Source organism: Lucilia cuprina, chromosome 2, assembly GCF_022045245.1.
Source record: "Lucilia cuprina isolate Lc7/37 chromosome 2, ASM2204524v1, whole genome shotgun sequence".
NCBI lineage: Eukaryota > Metazoa > Arthropoda > Insecta > Diptera > Calliphoridae > Lucilia > Lucilia cuprina.
In genome coordinates, this window is record NC_060950.1 from 47,093,964 (window position 1) to 47,108,784 (window position 14,821).

At 30.4% G+C, this 14,821-nt stretch overlaps 1 protein-coding gene and 1 pseudogene across 1 annotated transcript in view; one reads left to right on the forward strand and one right to left on the reverse strand.

Moving 5' to 3' along the window:
- The window catches only part of LOC111688633 (cyclin-dependent kinase 5 activator 1), a 173,955-nt gene that overhangs the window by 34,866 nt on the left and 124,268 nt on the right, over window positions 1–14,821 (reverse strand). The window lies entirely within an intron of this gene.
- LOC124418875 lies at window positions 118–7,432 on the forward strand (annotated as a pseudogene).

Below are 14,821 nucleotides of genomic sequence, written 5' to 3' on the forward strand. Positions count from 1 at the left end.
GGGACACTAAAGTGACGACTGTCTTCATTCTTGCTTAAAAAGAGTTTATTTGTGACGAAGGACCAAAAAAAATACGAATTGGAGTCAGCCAGGTGGTAAGATATTAATGGAACTACTATGGGACAACAATGTGACAATTTACCCGAAAGATATAAATTTGAGTAAACCAGATGGTGGCATATTAGTAGAAGGTAATAAACATTTCTTCAAAAGATGGGTAAAATTACTACTTTCGGAAGTACAACAAAAAAACTACTTTTAAGAGTATAATCTTTAGGTTACTTGAGGATAGTAAAGAGGCGACTGTCTCCGCTCCCGCTTATAAAGTGGACACTAAAGTGACGACTGTCTTCATTCTCTATTACAAAGGGCACATTCGTGACGAATGGCCCAAAACATACGAATTACGATCATCCAGGTGGTTAACTATTAGTGGAAATTACTGTCTTTTTCATATGCATTGACTGTTTGTCGATCTGCTGGGTTGCTATGATTTCTGAAGAAAGTTTGTGTGTATGTGTGTCCTAATCGTGTATTTACATTTGCGAATTATTGTTTTGAATATAAAAATAAAAATCATTGGTCTGCTAATGTTTACAAAATAAAAATCAATTGTACCGAGTTATTTTGTTTTTCTTTTCGGTTTCTCTCAACCACTTATCAAAAAAAATCCTGATAAGTTGCACCTCCCATATTAATTAAATACAAAAATTCGTTTATCTGGGAAACTAATAGAACTAAATTTTTCGAATTTTGCACCAAGAACTTAAATATTTATCTGAACCTTTTTTGAAGAAATAAGAGCGGACTTTTATCTGGGGCGCTTGGATCCCCCATATAAATAAACAAGTAATATTTCTATATTCGGCTGTGCCGAATCTTATATACCTTTCACCAAGTACATATGTTTAAAAAACAGTTTTTATTTATTTTGTATCTCTGCACACAAGTCACACATAACATACACACAAACAAATATAAACTGTAGCAGAAAGAAATATTAAGCGTTGTACTGTAATACAGCAACAAACATACAAAAAAATACACAGCTGAATAAAACTAAATACATCCCCACATGCACATGTACATCTTTATCCAATCCACAGTGTTGTTGTTACTTTTTTAACAAAGCATGAAATTTTCAGAGGTTGTCTCGGATTTTTGCTCATATCTCCGTTATTTATAGACCGATTTTGCTGATTTTAAATAGCGATCTTCTCGAAAGCATGTCTAATTGAATTATTGAAAATTCGGATCTCGCCGATATCTGGGGACCTCTAAAAACTGATTTCAACAGACAGACAGACGGGCATGGCTTAGTCGACTCCGCTATCTATGAGGATCCAAAATATATATACTTTATAGGGTCGGAAAATTATATTATAGAAATTACAAACGGAATGACAAACTTATATATACCCTTCTCACGAAGGTGAAGGGTATAAAAATTCGTATATCATTTTCAGTATAACATTTAGAGTATGACGAGCAAACTTTTAGTGGGTACTTGACATCTCCCATATGAATAAAATACAAAATATTGTTTATCTAGGAAAACGTAGAACTATATTCATAAAATTTTGCATAATGGGGGGTTTGACACCACACATATAATTAAATACAAAATTTCATTTATCTTGAAAACTGTTAGATAATTCAAATTTTCATAGATAGATTAAAATTGGCGAACTTGCAATAATTTGCTTCGCATCGCTCATATGTAACATATTGTTAATCTGGAAAACTATTGTGGTTACAATTTTCAAAATCTTTAATTGTGGTTTTTATTTATATTAGAGGGTAAAACAAAAAATATTGTATTTGCTGATATACTTACCAAGGCATAAGAATATGAAATATTTTATTAAAAATAAAAGTTTATATAAAATTTTAGCACGTAAGAAATAAATACATCATTAATGTATTATTTAAGAATTTAAATGCAATATATTGTCATCAAGAGAAATCATAACTATATTTTTAGAAAAATTGTATAAATTAGTAACTAAATAAATAATTTTTTTGGTTATTTTGTAATTTCGATTGGGGTATCGAAGCACACTGGGTATTAGCTAGTATATCTATACATATCTATCTTCTATCTATATATATAAAAATGAATGTGTGTTTGTTTGTATGTTTGAACGCTATAGACTACTAAACGGCTGATCCGATTTTCTTGAAATTTTCACAGCGTATTCCTGTATGTCTGGAATAGGTAATTGGCTACTTTTTATTTTGAATTTTCAAGTGGGCGAGGAGCCACGCCCACATTAAGAAAATATAAAATTCGTATATTTGAGATAATATAACAGTTAGAGTCCTCAAATTTTGTCGGAGGCACTTTATGGGATAAAAAGTGGGTGGACTAGCGTTAGGGGGCGTGGCACCTCCCATATAAATTAAATTCAAAAATTCGCTTATCTTGGAAACTATTACAGTTAAGGTACGTTCACACCTATCAAATATTTGACGTTTTTCATCAAATATTTGTTGGCTGTAATGTGAACACAAAATATTTTTGAAGAGTAAACAAAATATCAGCTGTTTTTCGTGAAACATTTTTATTTGTCAACCTACAAATATTTTCTTAGTGTGAACACAATGTGAACGCCAAACATGAAACATTTTTGTTAAACGTTAAAGAAACTATTTAATAATATTTTTTACGATTTCATAGAAATTTCTGCCTAAAAACAAAAAAATAAATATATTTTTATTTCATAATGTGTTTAAAATGAGTATTTCTATTTTGACGTTTTGTTTGAAGAAACAAAGCCAAACACAATTCAATACAAATAGTAAAAGTTTGTTTGCCCGGTGTTCACATTACAACAAATAATTTCGTAAAGCAATTGAACATAACAACAAGAACAACTAATGCGCAACCAAACCAAAAGCCAAAAATATATGTGTTTATATTTACTAAAAAGCTATATCATTGAATAATAACTTCTATATATTCTAAAATTTCATTTAATATTGTTTTTCATCAAAATTTTACCACAAAAAAATACAAATTACATTTCAATACCTCGTGCAAGTGGAAAAGAGATAGATAGACTTGCATAAGGTATTGAAATTACATTTCAATACCTTGTGCAAGTGGAAAAGAGATATATAGACTTGCACAATGTATTGAAATTACATTTCAATACCTATTTAGTATAGTCAATGTAGCGAAAAAACTTGGTTGTTTTGAACGGTTTATAGCGATTTCAAAAAAATCGCTATAAGCCCGGAAATAACCAAATTATAAATAATTTTCATAAAATTACATATCTATATAATTGAAAATTATAGAGAATTTTTTTGTTATTAATATATTTTTATATCCATTAATATAATAAATAATTGTTTAAATAAATTGAGTAATAAATTAATTAAATAATTTCTCAATTAATTACTAAACTATAGACTAGATTAAAACCTATAGACTAGACTATAAAAAATACTATAAACTAGAGTATAGACAATACTATAGACTAAACTATAGCTTGACTATAGACTATAGCGGTTCCCCCGGTTTTTACTTCGCGGACCCCTTGAGTAATTTATTTAAATTCGCGGACCCCCATACATATTTTGATATCTTATTGTTCTAAATATGTAATTGTTCATCCAAAAATTGTCATAGTCCATAAATCCCACGGTCAAACAGATGTAGATATGTCATTTCTATAAAATATTCCCGTACATTGAGAATAATTAATATTTCAGAGAAGTTTCAATTGCCTGTTTTTGAAGATAGAATGACTTCATTGCTGAAATGTTAACATGTTAAAAAATAAAATAAAACCAGTCATATAGGCGACTATTTACATTTTTGTATGAAGTGATAACACTCTTTTTCAGAAAATAAACAAAGAACAGCTGTCATTGACGCTGTTTGATCTTACATTTGGTTTGCAAGATCAAATAATTATTTTACCAAAATGACGTAAATTATTTGACTTTTGGTGTTCACATTGATGAAACAATGAGAAAATATTTATTTGCCAGCAAATCAATTTGTTTTATGAAAATCATCCGCATTGCTTTTTGTTAACATGAAATATTTTATGTTCAAATTCGACAAACAAAGTTTTTTTCAATCATGTCATATATTAATATTATACACTTTTATTATAAAAATTTAATTTTAAACCTAATAAAAATAGTTAAAATTAAAACAAATTGCCAAATTGTTTTTTTCTTGCATGAAAATATACGATATACTGTGGCTGCAAAACATGTGTGTTTGAACCAAATTATTTTTGCACTGTTTGATAAAACAATACCATCAAATATTTATTCAAGTCTGAACATGAAATAAATATTGCATTTGTTTGACGCAACTTTATAAATATTTTATAACAAATATTTGGACCAAATATTTTACAGGTCTGAACGTAGCTTTAGAATCTTAAATTTTTGCACGAAAAACTTCAACATCCATGTAAACATTTTGGGTAATAAATTGGCGGACTACCCATGAGGGGAGCGGCACCTCCAATATAAATTAAATACAAAAATTCGTTTATGTCGGAAACTATTACAGTTAGAATTTTAAAATTTAGCATGGATAACTTTAACATTCATGTAAATATTTTAAGTAATATATTGGCGGACTACCCATGAGGGGAGCTGCACCTCCCATATTAATTAAATCCAAAAATTCGTTTATCTTGAGATAATGTAACAGTTAGAGTCCTAAAATTTTGTCGGAGCAACTTTTGTGTCAATATGATTATTTAGGATAAAATGTGGGAGGACTGGCGTTAGGGGGCGTGGCACCTTCCACATAAATTAAAAAGAAAAATTCGTTTATATTTGAAAATACTACAGTTAGAATCTTATACAACCAAATTATTAAATGCTCTGAATATTAGCAGCGCCCATATGAATAAAATAGAAAAATTCGTATATATGAGAAACTGTTAGATATAGAATCATTAAATTTCACTTGCAGAATTTTTACATTCGTCTGAACATTTAGAGTATAACGAGCGAACTTTTAGTGGGGACTATGAATAAAATACAAAATATTGTTTATCTGGGACAGTCCCGAACTGACCACTTAACCTACCACTTGTGGTGGCCCCTGGCCACCTGACTACCCTGCCCATTTTAACATGGGCTTGTCCTACGAGGAAGTTAATCGTCACTCTACACCCTACAAAGAGACAGTAAAGAGACGATTGCCTCCGCTCTCGCTTACAAATGGGACACTAAAGTGACGACTGTCTTCATTCTTGATTTGTGACGAAAGACCAAAAAAAAAATACGAATTGGAGTCAGCCAGGTGGTAAGATATTTATGGAACTAAAATTAAAAAATTTCAAGTGTCTACTCTCTAGAATACTATGGGACAATAATGTGACAATTGACCCGAAAGATATAAATTTGAGTCAACCAGATGGTGGCATATTAGTAGAAAGTAATAAACATTTCTTCAAAAGAACTACTTTCGGATGTATAACAACTTTCGGATGTACAACAAAAAAATTCTTTTAAGAGTGTAATCTTTAGGTTACTTGAGGATAGTAAAGAGGCGACTGTCTCCGCTCCCGCTTACAAAGAGGACACTAAAGTGACGACTGTCCTCATTCTCGATTACAAAGGGTACATTCGTGACGAATGGGCCAAAACATACGAATTACGATCATCCAGGTGGTTAACTATTAGTGGAAATTACTGACTTTTCCGTATGCATTGACTGTTTGTCGAACTGCTGGGTTGCTATGATTTCTGAAGATAGTTTGTGTGTATGTGTGTCCTAATCGTGTATTTACATTTGCGAGTTATTGTTTTGGATATAAAAATAAAAATCATTGGTCTGCTAATGTTTACAAAATAAAAATCAATTGTATCGAGTTATTTGGTTTTTCTTTTCGGTTTCTCTCAACCACTTATCAAAAAAATCCTGATAAGTTGCACCTCCCATATTAATTAAATACAAAAATTCATTTATCTGGGAAACTATTAGAACTAAATTTTTCGAATTTTGCACCAAGAACTTAAATATTCTTCTGAACATTTTAAAGAAATAAGAGCGGACTTTCATCTGGGGGCTTGGATCCCCCATATAAATAAAAAAATCGTATATCATTTACAGTATAACATTTAGAGCGAACTTTTAGTGGGGACTTGACATCTCCAATATGAATAAAATACAAAATATTGTTTATCTAGGAAAACGTAGAACTAGATTCATAAAATTTTGCATAATGGGGGGTTTGGCACCACACATATGAATTAAATACAAAATTTCGTTTATCTTGAAAACTGTTAGATAATTCAAATTTTCATAGATAGATTAAAACTGGTGAACTTGCAAAAATTTGCTTCGCATCGCTCATATGTAACATATTGTTGATCTGGAAAACTATTGTGGTTACAATTTTCAAAATCTTTAATTGTGGTTTTTATTTATATTAAAGGGTAAAATAAAAAAAATTGTATATATCAAGGCATAAGAATATGAATTATTTTATTAAAAATAAAAGTTTATATAAAATTTTACCACGTAAGAAATAAATACATCATTAATGTATTATTTAAGAATTTAAATGCAATATATTGTCATCAAGAGAAATCATAATAATATTTTAAGAAAAATTGTATAATTTAGTAACTAAATAAATTGTAGCATAAAACATGTATCGCTTATGCCGACAGAATATTGAAAAAGCAATTAAAAATAATATCATATTACAAAGTCGATTAAACAGTCAATACTTTAAATATTTTACTGATCGTGGCTTTGTTTGTATGTATTTCTTGCGTTCAATGTTCTGTCCAATTGTTACACTATCCACTTTATGAATAATGCTGTGTAAGCAATTAATTGCTATATAATCTAAGAACTTTTTCAATAAAGACACACTTCGCTTAACACAAGAGAGCTGTAATTTAGCTCTTGCGAAGAAATAAAAGAACTTAAAACGTCTTTTAATTTGCAAAATACTATATGGCGATCCTGCCAACCTTTTTGTAGTGCTAAAAAAAAATAATAAGCACCCAAAAGGCATAAAAAAACCGCAAATCCCAGTGTTAATCCTCCAAATATACAACAACTTGCATCTGCAAATTTGGTAACAAATACAGCCCCATCTACTACAGCTAATGAAGTTACTATTCCTGTACCCATTGTAAATAACGAAGGCACTTATGCTTATATAACTGTTAAAGGTTCTTTACATGATCGTTCTTGTTCTGGTTTTGGTTTGAATGACACCGAAATACAGGCGCTATCGAAACGTTTCGAAAACAGTGTTAAACCCGTGGTGAATGGTGTTATGGTATCAGCCTTGGTATCTTGTTATGCTAAATACCTTGGCACAATTGAGCTATAAAGTTGTTTGCAGTTGTGGAAAAGCTGAAATCTGTTGGACTATGCAACGTGAAATCTAATAAAAATTGAAATTATAAAATAATAAAAATAAAAAAAAATATAATTGTGCATTCAGTTGCACATTTAGGTCAGTAGGCGTTAACCGTCATTTGACAAATATTTTTATTATAAATAATTTTTATTTTTTTTACATATAAATAATTTAAAGAATAATGAATAATCAAAATAATATATATAATATTTAAGTTTTCAAGCTCAATTAAAATTTTTTAAGGTTCTTTGTAATGGGAAAACACCAATCCAAAAAAGAAAATCCTTCGGCCAATGTGGTCAATGAAGTAGAGGTAGTACAGGGAAATACAAGTCTTGAATTAATTGAATGTTGTTTAGTAATAACAACTGTTTTAATAGGTTTAAATACATTGTTGCGTCTTTACGCCTTACATAATAAAATATTAAAGAAGAAATATACAAGCCGAGCTAACAATTTGGATAGAGTATAGATGGAGTGGTCGGATATAGTAAAAAGGGTTAGAATAATTAGAGATAAATTTGACCGGTCTTACAAATGTTTGAATATCGATAGACCAACTAAGGAAGAAACAATTCACCAACATATGCAAACTTTGCTACGTTGTTTTGAGGATATAAGAGTAATACTTAACGTAAATTATAACAGACTAACTAAAGCACATCAAACAACAGCAGAGGGATTTTTTCTGGATTTAAAAGAAAGAGTTTTTAAAGTTGCCATTAGAAAGGATATAAAAATTGACTTACCAGAGAATTTGCATGAAGAGATAATTATAAAACTTAGTTTTTCACAGCAAGAATCAGGAACAGTTAAAACAATGTCGCAGACAGTAGTGGAATTTTTGAATTCAGCCTCAAGGCTGATGGAAAGGATTTTGATGGAAAATCTGAAAACTTACGATCTTTTCTTGATTCATTGGCTTTGGTCGACTCAATAAAGGGAAGCCACGAATCCCCAGCAGTGTCTCTTATAAAAACTAAACTAAAAGGAACTGCTAGAAATTTAATTAACAATGAAGCGACCATAGCAGAAATTGTTGGCAAATTGAATGATACTGTTAAGGGAGAATCGGTGGAAGTATTATCAGCAAAAATAATGAACATAAGACAAAATAATAAAACAGCAAATGCATATTGTACAGAGATAGAAAATCTTACAAAATCATTAGAAAACGCGTATATATCGGATGGCTTGTCTTGCGAATTGGCAAGCAAATATTCAACGCAGGTTGCCGTAAAGGCACTTACTAAAAACTGCACAATTGATAAAGTAAAACTTATCACGGAAGCAGGTCAATTTAACAGTATGAACGAAGTTGTTAGTAAGTTTGTAAACAGTTGCACTGAGGCAACAGGCAACAAAACGCCGTACTACATTATGGACAAAGACAGAATAATTATGATAGGAAAATAAATTACAATAGAAGTAACAATAACTTTGTAGACAACCACGGCTTTAGAAATCCGAACAGAAATGGATTTAGAAATAATAATAACAATTATAACAACAGAAATACCGCGGAAATTATGTGAGAGCAGCCAATCTATCTGACAGCGATTCGGAAAACCAGAACGCTCCCCTAGGATCAGAACAGTAAATAAAAAGGTGTACAATCTTAACCTCAACTTAAGCATTTTCATAAAACTACAGATTAATCAAACTAAAGAATTAATAACATTGCTGGTAGACACAGGTGCAGACATATCCTTGCTAAAACTCCAGTATGCCTTTAAAAAATTAAATACTAAACATATAACAACATTAAGTGGAATAGGTGAAGGCAAAATTAGATCCCTTGGTATGATATTTTTTGATCTAAGATACACGCAGTTTTTTATTCCTCATCACTTTCACGTAGTGAAAGATGAATTCCCGATACCATGTGACGGTATTATAGGAATGGATTTCATTAAAAAATATAACTGCATTCTTGAATTTAGCCAAGATCATGATTCTTTTATTTTAAGGCCTGAAAACATTCTACAGCAGATAGAAGTACCAATTATATCTGCTCACAGCGATATTACTTTGCCAGCCAGACCAGAGGTCGTTCGTCAAGTGAAATTCACTCATGCTGAACAAGAAATATTGGTTCCAAATCAGGAGCCCCAAGAAGGTGTATTTATAGCTAACACATTGGTAAAACTGACAAAGCTTTTATTAGGATTTTAAATACCAATAATTGCCCTGTAGTATTAAAGCAATCTAATATAAAAACAGAAAATTTTACTGATTATGATATAGTCACAAATAATAACATAAACAATGGCCAAAGAAGATCTGAAATAATGAAAATTTTAAAGAAACAATTTCCAAAACAATTTGAAAAAACATTAACTAATCTTTGTTCTGATTATAGTGATATTTTTGGATTAGAAACGGAAACTATAACAATAAACAATTTTTATAAACAAAAGTTGAGAGTAAAAGACACAACTCCGATATATATAAAAAATTATCGTATACCACATGTACACAAAGAAGAGATTGATAGACAAGTTAAAAAACTTATAGATGATAAAATTATTGAACCATCTTACTCTGAATATAATAGTCCAATACTATTGGTTCCAAAGAAATCTCTTCCTAATTCCGATAAAAAGAGATGGAGACAAGTGGTCGATTATAGGCAAATTAATAAAAAACTCGTAGCGGATAAATACCCATTACCAAGAATTGATGATATCTTGGATCAACTTGGCAGAGCAAAATATTTTTCCTGTTTGGATTTGTTGTCAGGATTTGTTGTCAGCACATGCTTTCGAATTTAACAAATGTGTTTGAGTTATGTAGGAAATATAATCTCAAGTTGCACCCTGAGATATGTACGTTCTTCAGGAAAGAGGTAACATATCTGGGACATAAATGTACGGATAAAGGAATACTCCCAGACGATAGCAAATATAGCGCAGTTGAAAACTATCCAACACCAAAAAACGCTGAAGAGGCAAGACAAAAATAACAACGCAATGACGCCAACAGCATCCAAACCAAGAGTGTCCAAGCCCTATGCGCTTGGTACTCTTTTGTTTTTGTAAATGCGCTTAGCTATAGACCCGTGGTGGCCAGAAAGAGAATATTTAAAATGCATATGTTGTAGTGCAAAATATAAAAGAGAACATAAATGAAAATATGTGTGCTTTGCACTGAAAAAAATTTTATGTTTGTACATATTTGTGTTATTTATATTATTAGTATTATAATGAATAACGGAAGACATGTATGTATTTTTGTATGTATCCGTTGATAAATGTATGTACTGATGCACATTTTGATGTAAAAATGTATTGATGTATGTACATATGTAGGTATTGATATATGTATATAGTTTGTGTATGTATTAAATGAATCTAATAGGTACTCAAATGATTAACAGTCGATCGTTTAATCGTTACAATTTAAGCGATTAATTGTTTAAAAATAAATAATTATACATATGTATGTCTAATAGATCTTTCTATAAAAAGTATTCATACATTTATTTGTAATGGCTTTTATTCTCTGTGTACCATTTCATAAAGAGAGCAACTAAATTAAATTGTTTTTGTTTTATGTATAGTTTGTTTTTGTTGTTTGTGAGAATATTTGTATTACGTGTGTATAAGTGAGAATAACACTTTGCCCGCCAAAGCTATAGACAGTGTGTTTTCTATACACTTACATATATGCGCTTAACACTTGCAATACGTTGTTGTTCTTAGCAGTATACAAGCAAGAGTAAAACAACAACACTTTCGTATTCATTGCTGGTAAACATTGACGAGACGTAGATTTTGTTTTTGTTTATCGTAAAAAAATTTGTTTTTTTAAAATCACTTGGAAAAAATTTGTGTTAGTTTTAAATTTCAAACTTACATTATTCGCATATAAATTATTGTACAATAACTCACAATCTACTCTCATATAATTGAAATCGTTTTAAATACTTTTTTCTATTCATTAAAAAATATATTTGCAAAACCAAAGTGAAAATTATTTTATTTTAACAAAAAATGCAAATCATATTTTTTTGCTGTGTATTTTTTTGTATGTTTGGATTCCAAACATACAAAAAAATGTTTGTTTGAACCGATTTTCTAAAAATTTTCACAGCGTATTCTTGTATGGCTGGAATAGGTAATAGGCTACTTTTTATTTTGAAATTTCAAGTGAGCGAGGAGCCACGCCCACATTAAGAAAATATAAAATTCGTGTATTTGAGATAATATAACAATTAGACTCCTCAAATTTTGTCGGAGCCACTTTAGTGTCAATGTGATTATTTAGGATAAACAGTTACAGAATCTTAAATTTTGCATGAATAACTTTAACATCCATGTAATCATTTTGGGTGACAAATTGGCGGTCTACCCATGAGGGGAGCGGCACATCCCGTATTAATTAAATACAAAAATTCGTTTCTCTGGGAAACTAATAGAACTAAATTTTTCGAATTTTGCACCAAGAAATTTAATGTTCATCTGAACATTTTAAAGAAATAAGAGCGGACTTTCATCTGGGGGGATTGGATCCCCCATATAAGTAAAATAAAAAAATCGTATATCATTTCCAGCATAACATTTAGAGTATAACGAGCGAACTTTAACTGGGGACTTGACATATGAATAAAATACAAAATATTGTTTATCTAGAAAAACATAGAACTAGATTCATAAAATTTTGCATAATGGGGGGCTTGACACCACATACATATATGAATTAAATACAAAATTTCGTTTATCTTGAAAACTGTTAGATAATACAAATTTTTCATAGATATATTAAAATTGGTGAACTTGCAATAATTTGCATGGCATCTCTCATATGCAGCATATTGTTAATCTGGAAAACTGTTGTGGTTGAAATTTTCAAAATATTTAATTGGGGTTTTTATTTATACTAAAATATGATATATTTTTTAAAAAATAAAAGTTTATATTTAATTTTAACAAGTAAGAAATAAATACATTATTAATGTATATTTAAGAATTTAAATGAAGTATATTGTCATCAAGAGAAATTATCATAAACCTTTAAGAAAAATTGTATAATTTAGTAACTAAATAAATATTTTTTTTTTGGTTATTATGTATTTAATTTCAATTGGAGTTGCGGAGCACACCGGGTATTAGCTAGTATATATATAAAAATTAATGTATGTTTGTTTGTATGTTTGAACGTTATAGACTATTAAACGGCTGAACCGATTTTCTTGAAATTTTCTCAGCGTATTCCTGTATGTCTGGAATAGGTAATAGGTCAAATTGCTTTGAAATTTCAAGTGGGGGAGGAGCCACGCTCATATTAAGAAAATATAAAATCCGTATATTTGAGATAATATAACAGTTAGAGTCCTCAAATTTTGTCCCAGCCACTTTAGTGTCAATATGATTAGGTGAGATAAAAAGTGGGCGGATTAGCGTAAGGGGTGTGGCACCTCCCATATAAATTAAATACAAAAATTCGATTATCATGGAAATTATTAGAGTTAGAATCTTATAATTTTGGCGAAGTCCCAATGTGGGGAGCCGCACCTCCCATATTAAATAAATACGAAAATTCGTTTATCTGGGAAACTAGTTTTATTAGTTCTTAAACTCTTGCATGAATAAATTTAATACTCATAATAAGAATTATTTTTTTAGGGAAGCACACCGGGTTATATCTAATTTTTAAATAAAATGTACATAGATTTTGTTTTTGACTTGTTTATGTCAAATTTCACCGTTACACTCGTATTTTAAAGAAGGAAAACTAGTATTTAACAGGTAGGAAAGTACCACCATGAGTATATTTTTAAAATTTTAGTTTTTATAAAGAAACATTAATGTTGAATATTACCATAATTCCAAATATTTAAGCAATTTATTGATAAAAAAACTAAATTTTCAAAATGAGGCATTATATAGATCAAATATGGGCCGATCGTCGGCAAATTTGGAAAAAGGATATATTTTTAAGTAACAGTTAGTTTTGTTTAGTTTCATTGCGATACAAATGGTTACAAGTCAATTTTAGACGTTTAAGACATTTTTGAAGGGGGGTTTGAATGGGGGCTAGGGTCAAATAAAAGCCGATCCTTGCGAAAATCTGCAGTGTCATTTATACTTATATAAAATTTATTTGTGCCAATTTTTGTAGAACAGACTATTTGACGTAAATGTGGCATAAAAAGTTCAAATCGGGAGATACGGCTGTATGGGGGCTAGGTGAAATAATGGACCGATTTTCAATAGGTTTCGTCCCTGTGCCAAAAAACATGCTTGGTCCAAATTTCATCAAATTATCTTGGAAATTGGGGCCTGTACCTTGCGCACAAGGTTTACATGGACAGCCAGCCTGACAGACGGACGGACGGACATGTCTTAATCGACTCAAAAAATGATTCTGAATTGATCGGTATACTTTAAGGTGGGTATTGGACCAATATTTTTGTATGTTACAAACATCAGCACAAATGTATAATACCCTTCCCACTATAGTGGTGCAGGGTATAAAAAGCACCTTATATAGGGTTCACATGTAGAATAATCGTTTTTTAATTCGGAATGAATAATTATTTTCCTTAGTATAAACTTTATGTAGATTTTCATCGCGTCATTTATCATAACATTTTGTACACTGATTTTGGTTCATATTAAATTTGTTTACCTTGAATATCATCAATTCACACATATTTGAACATGATTTAAATAATTATCTTTATGCGAAGGTTAAGTCATACTATTCGATTAGTTGTTTCATTAGGAAAATATGTTTGTAATGAAAACAAAAATACCAACATCTGCATTAATGATATTTGTAATTGTATTTTTTTCTAAGTATTTAGTTTTAGATTTCAGCTTAAAAATTTATATAGTGTGCTTGGGTAAAATATATAAAAAATCCTTATCAGTTCACGATTACGTTCTTACCATATGCATATAAGTAATAAATTTGATATAATACGACATACGCATGTGCGTTGGGTTTTACATATGCGTAAAACAACTAGCACATGTGTTTAAAACATGCATTCTAGGTTAGTTTTAATATTTATACCCTACACCACTTTAGTGGGGACGGTATATTGGGTTTGTACTGATGTTTGTAACATACAAAAATATTCGTCCTATATCCACCTTAAAGTATACCAATCATCTTAGAATCATTTTCTGAGCCGATTAAGCTATGTCCGTCCGTCTGGCCGGCTTGCTGTCCATGTAAACCTTGTCCATGTAAACAGGTCGCAATTTTCAAGATAATTGGATGAAATTTGGCACACACGCTTCTATTGGCCCAGGGACGAAGCCTATTTATAATCGTCCATTATTTTGACTAGCACCCATAACCGTACCCCCAAATAAGGCCTTAGGGCTTATAATTAATTTAAATGATCTATTATGTCAACAAAAGTCGACAAAACTTAGTTTTATAGATTTTTAAATGACACTACCGATTTTTGTAATGATCGGGCTTCATTTAACCCTAGC